The sequence below is a fragment of the Martes martes genome (genome assembly GCF_963455335.1).
Source record: "Martes martes genome assembly, chromosome: 4".
In the NCBI taxonomy this organism is placed as follows: domain Eukaryota; kingdom Metazoa; phylum Chordata; class Mammalia; order Carnivora; family Mustelidae; genus Martes; species Martes martes.
Window position 1 is genome coordinate 114954919 of NC_137891.1, and position 8307 is coordinate 114963225.

Consider the following 8307-nt stretch of genomic DNA (forward strand, 5'->3'; position numbering starts at 1 on the left):
ATTGAATGATGCCTCACCACATTGGTGAGGATGGCTCTTCTTTACTCAGACTACTGAATGAAATGCTAACCTCTTCCATAAACACTGTCACAGACACTACAATAAGTTTTACTGAGCATCCTTTAGCCCAGACAAGTTGACACATAAAATTAACCACCACAAAGGATATATCAGAATAAAGATGGCAGAGGAGTTAGTAAAGTAGAAGACAAGTCAACAGAAATTATTAAATCTGAAGAAAAGGGAGAGGAAAAAAAGTTTGAAAAAGACTGAACAGAATCTCAGGGACCTGTGGAACAAAAACAAAAGTTCTGATATACATTAATTGGAATCCAGAAGTAGAGGAGATAAGTAATAGGGCAGAAAACTATATTTGAAGAAATAATAACAGAAAACCACTCAAGTGTGAAGAAAGACATGAATTTATAGATTCAGGGAGAGTGGTGAACCCTGAACAGGATAAGTTTGAATAAATCTAAGTCTACGCATATCATGATCAAACTGTGGAAAACCAAAGATAAGGGAAAACATTTTTTTAAAAAGATTTTATTTATTTATTTGACAGAGAGAGACAAGCAAGAGAGGGAACATAGTGGGGGAGTAGGAGAAAGAAAAGTAGGCTTCCTGCTGAGCTGGGAGCCCAATGGAAGGCTCCATCCCAGGACCCTGAGATCATGACTAGAGCCAAAGGCAGACACTTAACCAACTGAGGCGCCCAGGCATCCCAAGGGAAAAATATTTTATTTATTTATTTATTTATTTATTTTATTTATTTTTATTAATGTATAATGTATTATTTGCTTCAGGGTTACAGGCCTGTGATTCATCCGTCTTACACAATTCACAGTGCTCACCATAGCACATACCCTCCCCAGTGTCCGTCACCCAGTCACCCTATCCCTATCCCCCCCACCCCCCAGCAACTCTGTTTATTTCATGAGATTAAGAGTCTCTTATGGTTTGTCTCCCTCCCAATCCCATCTTGTTTCATTTTTTTGCTCCCTACTCCTCACAACCACCCGCCCTACCTCTCAAATCCCTCATATGATAATTTTCTTTCTCTGATTGACTTATTTCACTAGCATAATAGCCTCTAGTTCCATCCACATTACTGCAAATGGCAAGATTTCATTTTTGATGGCTGCATAGTATTCCATTGTATGTATGTATGTGTCTATCCATCCATATATATATATATATATATATATATATATATATATCACATCTTCTTTAGCCATTCTTCTGTTGATGGAAATCTAGGTTCTTTCCATAGTTTGGCTATTGTGGACACTGCTGCTATAAACATTTGGGTGCACATGCCCCTTCAGATCACTACATTTGTATCTTTAGGGTAAATACCCAGTAGTAAGATTGCTGGGTCATAGGGTAGCTCTATTTTCAACTTTTTTTTTCTTTAAGATTTTATTTATTTATTTGAGAGAGAATGAATGAGAGAGAGCATGAAAGAGGAGAAGGTCAGAGGGAGAAGCAGACTCCCCAAGGAGCTGGGAGCCCGATGCGGGACTCGATCCTGGAAGTCCGGAATCATGACCTGAGCCGAAGGCAGTCGCTCAACCAACTGAGCCACCCAGGAGCCCTATTTTCAACTTTTTGAGGAACCTCCATACTGTTTTCCAGAGTGTCTGCACCAGCTTGCATTCCCACCAATAGTGTGGGAGGGTTCTCCTTTCTCCGCATCCTCGCCAATACCTGTTTTTTCCTGACTTGTTAATTTTAGCCATTCTGACTGGTGTGAGGTGGTATCTCACTGTGGTTTTGATTTGTATCTCCCTGATGCCGAGTGATGTTGAGGACTTTTTCATGTGTCTGTTGGCCACTTGGATGTCTTCTTTGCAGAAATGTCTGTTCAGTCTTCTGCCCATTTACCCAAAGGGAAAAATCTTAGTGGCAGAAAAAAATGACATGTTACGTACAAGAGAACAATGATTCAAATGATTACAAACGTATCATCAGACACCATGGTGGCCATGTTTAATGCAATAACATCTTCAAAGTGCTGAAAGAAAAACTTGCTAACTCAGAATTCTCCATCCATTGAAAATTTTGGGATGCTTTGGTGGCTCAGTCGGTTAAAGCATCTGCCTTTGGTTCAGATCATGATCCCAAGGTGCTGGGATTGAGCCCTAGGTCAGGCTCCCTACTCAGTGGAGAGCCTGCTTCTCCCTCTCCTTCAACTGTTCCCCTGCCTGTGCTCTCTCTGTCTGTCAAATAAATAAACAAAATCTTTTTAAAAAATATTCTTGAAAAATAAAGGTTGAACAAACCTATTTTCAGATACAGAAACCTAAGAGAATTTGTCCCCAATAGACCCATAGTGCAATAAATGCTAAAAGAGTTTTTTCAAGTTGAAAGAAAATGATACCAGAGGGAAATTTGGCTCTTCAGGAAGAAATGAGAAGCATGAGAAAAGCTCAATATACAGGTAAATGTAAAAAACTATTTTTATGTTAATTTCTTTAAATTATATATGACTTTAAAGATACTTGGGTGGCTCAGTTGGTTAAGCATCCAACTCTTGATTTCTGCTCAGGTCAAGAATCTCAGGGTTGTGAGATCAAGCCCTGTGTTGCTCTGCACTGGGCATGGAGCCTGCTTAAGATTCTCTCCCTCCCTTTCTCTTTGCCTCATGCCCTGCTCATCTGCACATTCCCTCTCTCTTAAAAAGAAAAAAATGTCAGGGCACCTGCGTGGCTCAGTGGGTTAAGCCTCTGCCTTCGGCTCAGGTCATGATCTCGGGGTCCTGGGATCGAGCCCCGCATCAGACTCTCTGCTCAGCAGGGAGCCTGCTTACCGCCTCCCTGCCTACTTGTGATCTCTGTCTGTCAAATAAATAAATGAAATCTTTGAAAAAAAAAAAGAAAAAATGTCTATTAAGGATCATTTAAAAAATAAAGTATATATGGCTTTCTTTTTTTTTTTTTTTTTTTAAAGATTTTATTTATTTGACAGACAGAGATCACAAGTAGGCAGAGAGGCAGGCAGACAGAGGAGGAAGCAGGCTCCCTGCTGAACAGAGAGCCCGATGTGGGGCTCGATCCCAGGACCTTGGGATCATGACCTGAGCTGAAGGCAGAGGCTTTAACCCACTGAGCCACCCAGGCGCCCCAAGTATATATGGCTTTCAAAAGCAAAAGTTAGGGGCACCCTGGGTGGCTCATTCAGATAAGCATCCGATTTTGGCTCAGGTCGTGATCTCAGGGTCATAAGATGGAGCCCCCTTGTGTGCAGAGTCTGCTTGAGATTCTCTCTTTCCCTCCCCCTCTACCCCTTCCCACACTTGCATGCTCACTCTCTAAAATAAATAAAAAAATAAAATCTTTTAAAAAATAATAATAAAAGCAAAAATCAGAACATTGTCTTGAGAGATTTAAAACGTATATAGAGGTAATAACAATCATAACACAAAGAATGGTAGGGATGGAAGTAAATGGACCTGTATAGCTTCAGGGTATTATGTTAACTCTAAGTGCATTGTGAAAAGTTTAATGTGTATTGTAATACCTAAAGCAACCACTAAAAAAGTTAAGAGGGATATTTAAAAAGCCAAGAGACAAGTTAAAATGAACATCTCAAAAACGTTCAAATAATTCGAAAGAGGGCAGGAAAGGAAGCACAGAGAAACAAAAAAGTTGACAACAGACTATTAATAAAATAGTAGGCCTAAATCCAACTATAACAATAATTACATTAAATGTAAATTCACTAAACACTCCAATGAAGAAACAAAGATTGTCAGAATGGCTTATAAAGCAGACCTAATCATCTGTTAACTACAAGACATGCACTTTAAATATAAAGATGCACTGAAAATAATGTACCGTAAGTTAGAAACATGTTAGAAACATGGCCTATGATTTTTATTCATTTTTAGCAACTAGAAATGAAAGCACAGGTAAAAATCTCTGGGAAACTTTCTCAATTAGGGGAAATATAAATCAACTAAGACATTCTGCTTACAAATGACTGAGGCTTAAAAAAATGTTTTGTGACTTGAAAAGAATTGTTTAGTTTTGTATCAGATTTGTCTTTGGAGGTTTGTACATTTTTCCATTTGCCTGTGGATCAATGACCCCTAACTTCTGACGTTAGATGTTTTCCAGTCATGTGCTTTAGATCATGCAGGTTTGTGACTTGCTATGTAATCTCTGTGAGTTGGAAAAATTCAAATCATATGGCAGCTCAGATGTTAGCTTGGGAGAAATTAAAAATTTCAGAGCTGTTTAGAAGATGCATTGCTATAAACCTATATTTTATGTGATTTATATATCTGAATATGTTGAGAAAGATGCTATTTGGGAGTGAAGTCTAAGGAAAGATGTGTCTTCTTTATACTTATGTATACTTTAAGTCTGCTTAAACAGATGTCGCAAATAAATGGGAATTTGTTCAAAGCCAGAGATTAAAAAAATATACATTTAAAAAATATATTTTCTAATTGCAACGTTTATACAACAACGACAATATCAACAAAAATCAGCAACAACTGTTGTTCAGAGGAAATAGTATGGTTTGTAGAAAGAGCCAGGGACCAAATATAGGAAAATCCAGGCAAAATAACTTCACTATGTTAGATATCAAATACTAATTCTTAAGGTATTTCCTGATTTGGGGAAATTTTTGGCTAAATTGTGTAAACAGTATTTTTAACTAGAAAAAAAATTTCTTATTTTTTGAAAAAAAAGTTCTAATTCTTCAGTATTATAGGTCATAGCCTATGAAATAACTTATTTAGTCAAAACTTCCTTAAATGACTTGTGATATGAAGCATCTTGCTAGAAAAAAATTCCTGCGGATTACTTGCCCATTTCTACACGTATGGATGGAATAGAAAGTGTAAACACAGGCTGTGGGGCTTGGCAGGACTTCCTCTGGTACTTAATTCTGTAATTTTTTTCCCCTAGGAGAGCATGTTTTAAGTGTTCTGTTAATCAGGAAATACATAAAATAGGTGAATAAAGTTCCTAGTATTCAATAAGAACTTATAATTTGATAGCTGTTTTATTCCATAGGTATCTGAAAAGGTTCTAACAATACACATCAGCTCATTTCAGTTTCATATTTATCACTCGCTTATCTGACTTGGTGTTTCCTAGGCTGAGGGTTTTAATTTCATTGGACTTGTTTCAACCCACATGTCTCTATTGACTAGGGGAGGATAATATTCCTTCCACTTAAATATATTATTTATTTTCCATCTACTTGGTTCCACTCCCCTTCCCATAACACACACATGCAATGCATCTACTCTCTTATGCATTCACTCAGGCTTGCACACACACATTTGCATGAATTCTCAGACATTAACCCCATGGGTTAAATGAATAGATGCTTGCAAACTGTAAGGTGCTATGCAAAGTTTGTTGTGACACTGGTGTTTTCATGAGTCACTAATCTGAATTAGATAAAGCAATGTATCAATGTATGTAACTCTTCCCCCCTCAAAGACAACAAAACACATCACCACTCTGCCACGCTGTTCCGTCATTGTTGGAATCCAGCTTCTCCGACAAGCTGCACCCAACAGTCTCCAGATGAGAGCTGGAGGGTGGGGCTTTATAAACTCTCCTGGCTTTTGCCATCAGTCTTATTAACCCTCACAAATAGCATATACTTTTCATAAGCCAGGCTCACTGTCCTGGCTGATTTCACAGCTCCTACTTTAGAGCTGCCGCTGAAGCCATGGTCACAGTTTTGCTGCTCATATCACTGCCTCTGCCTGGGCAAAGTGTTGTTCTGAGGCCAGCAGATCTCTCTCAAGGCAGTACCTTTCATTCTGGACGGCTTCGTGGGGGCCAGACTCTATGAGCACTGCTGAGCTGCTTCTCCTCCACAGCCTCATCCCCATGGCTACTCTTGCTGCTTCTTGCTGAGTTTGCTGGTCCCTCCATGGGAATGAGTCTTCCTTGGAGTGCCCAGCACTGGGACGGAGTGGGCCCTAACCTTAGCACTGAGCTACTTTTGTTCCTTGTGTATTTCAATATGCCCACTCTTCCTCTAGAAATCTATCCTGTGTTCCCAGAACTTGCAGGAGCCATGAACAGCCAGAATTTCTAGAGAATATCTTTAGATTTAGTTTCTTTCCTTCTCTGGCGATAATTAATGGTGGGAGCTGTTGTGAGAAAATGGATTCATCTATTTCTCTTTGCAGTGGCTTCAGATTCTGGGCAGACATGGATACAGCACTCTTAACTTTATTCCAGGGATCATCCAGGATGTTAAAATATACGCTATCATGTGCACTGTGCTTTCTCAATGCTTTGACATATTTAAACATGAGATTAACCCATGCTTTGATGCATCATAACTTGACATATATCACAAATGAATAATTATGTGCCAGTTGCTATAGCATCTCTTACCAATTCCCATTCACACTCCCTTTTTGGAAGGGATTCTAGGCAGAAACATTTCTTTATGGTGTTTCCCATTTCTTTAATTCTGTCCATACCCAAATCTGTCTAGTATCTTAACTGATTACTTGTATCATTGCAAATCTCCTTATTAACTACAAAATTATATAACCTCTAGAGATTATCCTATTTCTAAACTACATATAAACAATATTAATTAATTTTTGATCACATTACTGTAAGATCTTGCCAATTATTTTTTTATCTTTAGATAAAAAACAAAATAGAGGGGCGCCTAGCTGACTCATTCAGAAGAGCATGCAACTCTTGATCTTGGGGATGTGAGTTTAAGCCCCATGTTGGGCACAGAGATGACTTCAAAATAAAACCTTAAAAAACAAACAAACAAACAAACAAAAAAGAACGCCTGTTCTTAAAATCTGTTTTATACTCTGATTCCTTACATTAAATATCTTTAAAAATGTTATAATGGCTTTTAAAAATTCCTTCAAATAATCTTTCTACAGGAATAATATATTCTATGTTTCATTAAGATGCTATACGTTTCTGGATGCCAGAACCTTGATTATAACAGTTTGATGAAGTCTACCACATTTGCATACTAACCACTTGAAGGAATGTGTTAATTCCTATTTATTGGCAGACATTATCATGGCAGAAGATTAAACCTAGTACATACTGAAAGAAAAAGTGTATGCAGTTTATTAAAAAAATTTAAATACAAGTACTCATAGAGACTATACACTGGTTATGAGTTTCCACTTACTCCTCTTTTAGGAACTGGTATCAATTTTTAATTAGGAAGTCATTCATTCTAGTGTGGAATACTGCTCATTGTCCCTAAGTTTCTGTCCTGGGTTGTTCACTTCTTACTTCAATGATTATGTTACCATATTTTAGACACTATAATGCAATTACATAAAGAACAATTATTGAATACTGAATCTTTATCTACTGATTTCTATGGAAGGCTTATATTCTTTGTAATAATACTCTCTGGCTGGCCATGTCAGTGGGATGCTTCGGTTCAGGGTCTATCTGGAGCACCCTGCCTGACAGTCCCATTAAAAATCAACATTGTTGGCTTTGGAGAACAGAAGATATTTTAAGTTCATTTTAGTTGGACAAGTCAATTTTTTCCTGAAAAACAAACAAATCTGAAATATGGGTACTAGGATCTTGTACATCATCATTAAACATACTCCTTAACAGCTGGAACTCAAGGGATTACTTTCTTTTTTTTTTAATTTTTAAGACTTTTAAAAAATTTTATGTATTTATTTGAGAGATAAAGAGAGAGGGAAAGAAAGAGAGAGAGATTGATTGAGAAAACACATGGGAGAAGGGGCAGAGGGAGAAGTAGACTCCCTGCAGAGCAGGGAGCCCAATACAGGACTTGATCCCAGGACCCTGGGACCATGACCTGAGCCGAAGGCAGATGCTTTACCAACTGAGCCACCCAGGTGCCCAAGGAATTACTTTCTAATCAATTTATGTTTACTATTTTCTTGGTTACATTGAGATTTAATACATCTTTCCTTAAAGGACAGTTATCCATTGATTTGGTCTTCATTCATTTATCATTTTGCTGGTTATGCACCTACTAAATGCATAGATAGCATTGGACTCTCCTACACAGAATTATGCATGATTCCCTAAAGTTTTCTTTCTTCCCAAGGATCTGGTCATATCAGACTACACTTGTTTCCTTTCTCTCCCTTCCCTTCCCTTCCTTACCTCTCTATTCCCTTCCCTTCTCTTTCCTTTTCTCAGACATTAATTCTACAATTTTCAGATTCTCCCAAATGATGTCTTTACCTCTTCTTTTCCATGTCTGACAATAGCAGAACGCATTTCTGTCTGTCACCCAGAGAAAAATAGTCCTGAAACGTTTCTTGGTTCCACCTGCTCTAGA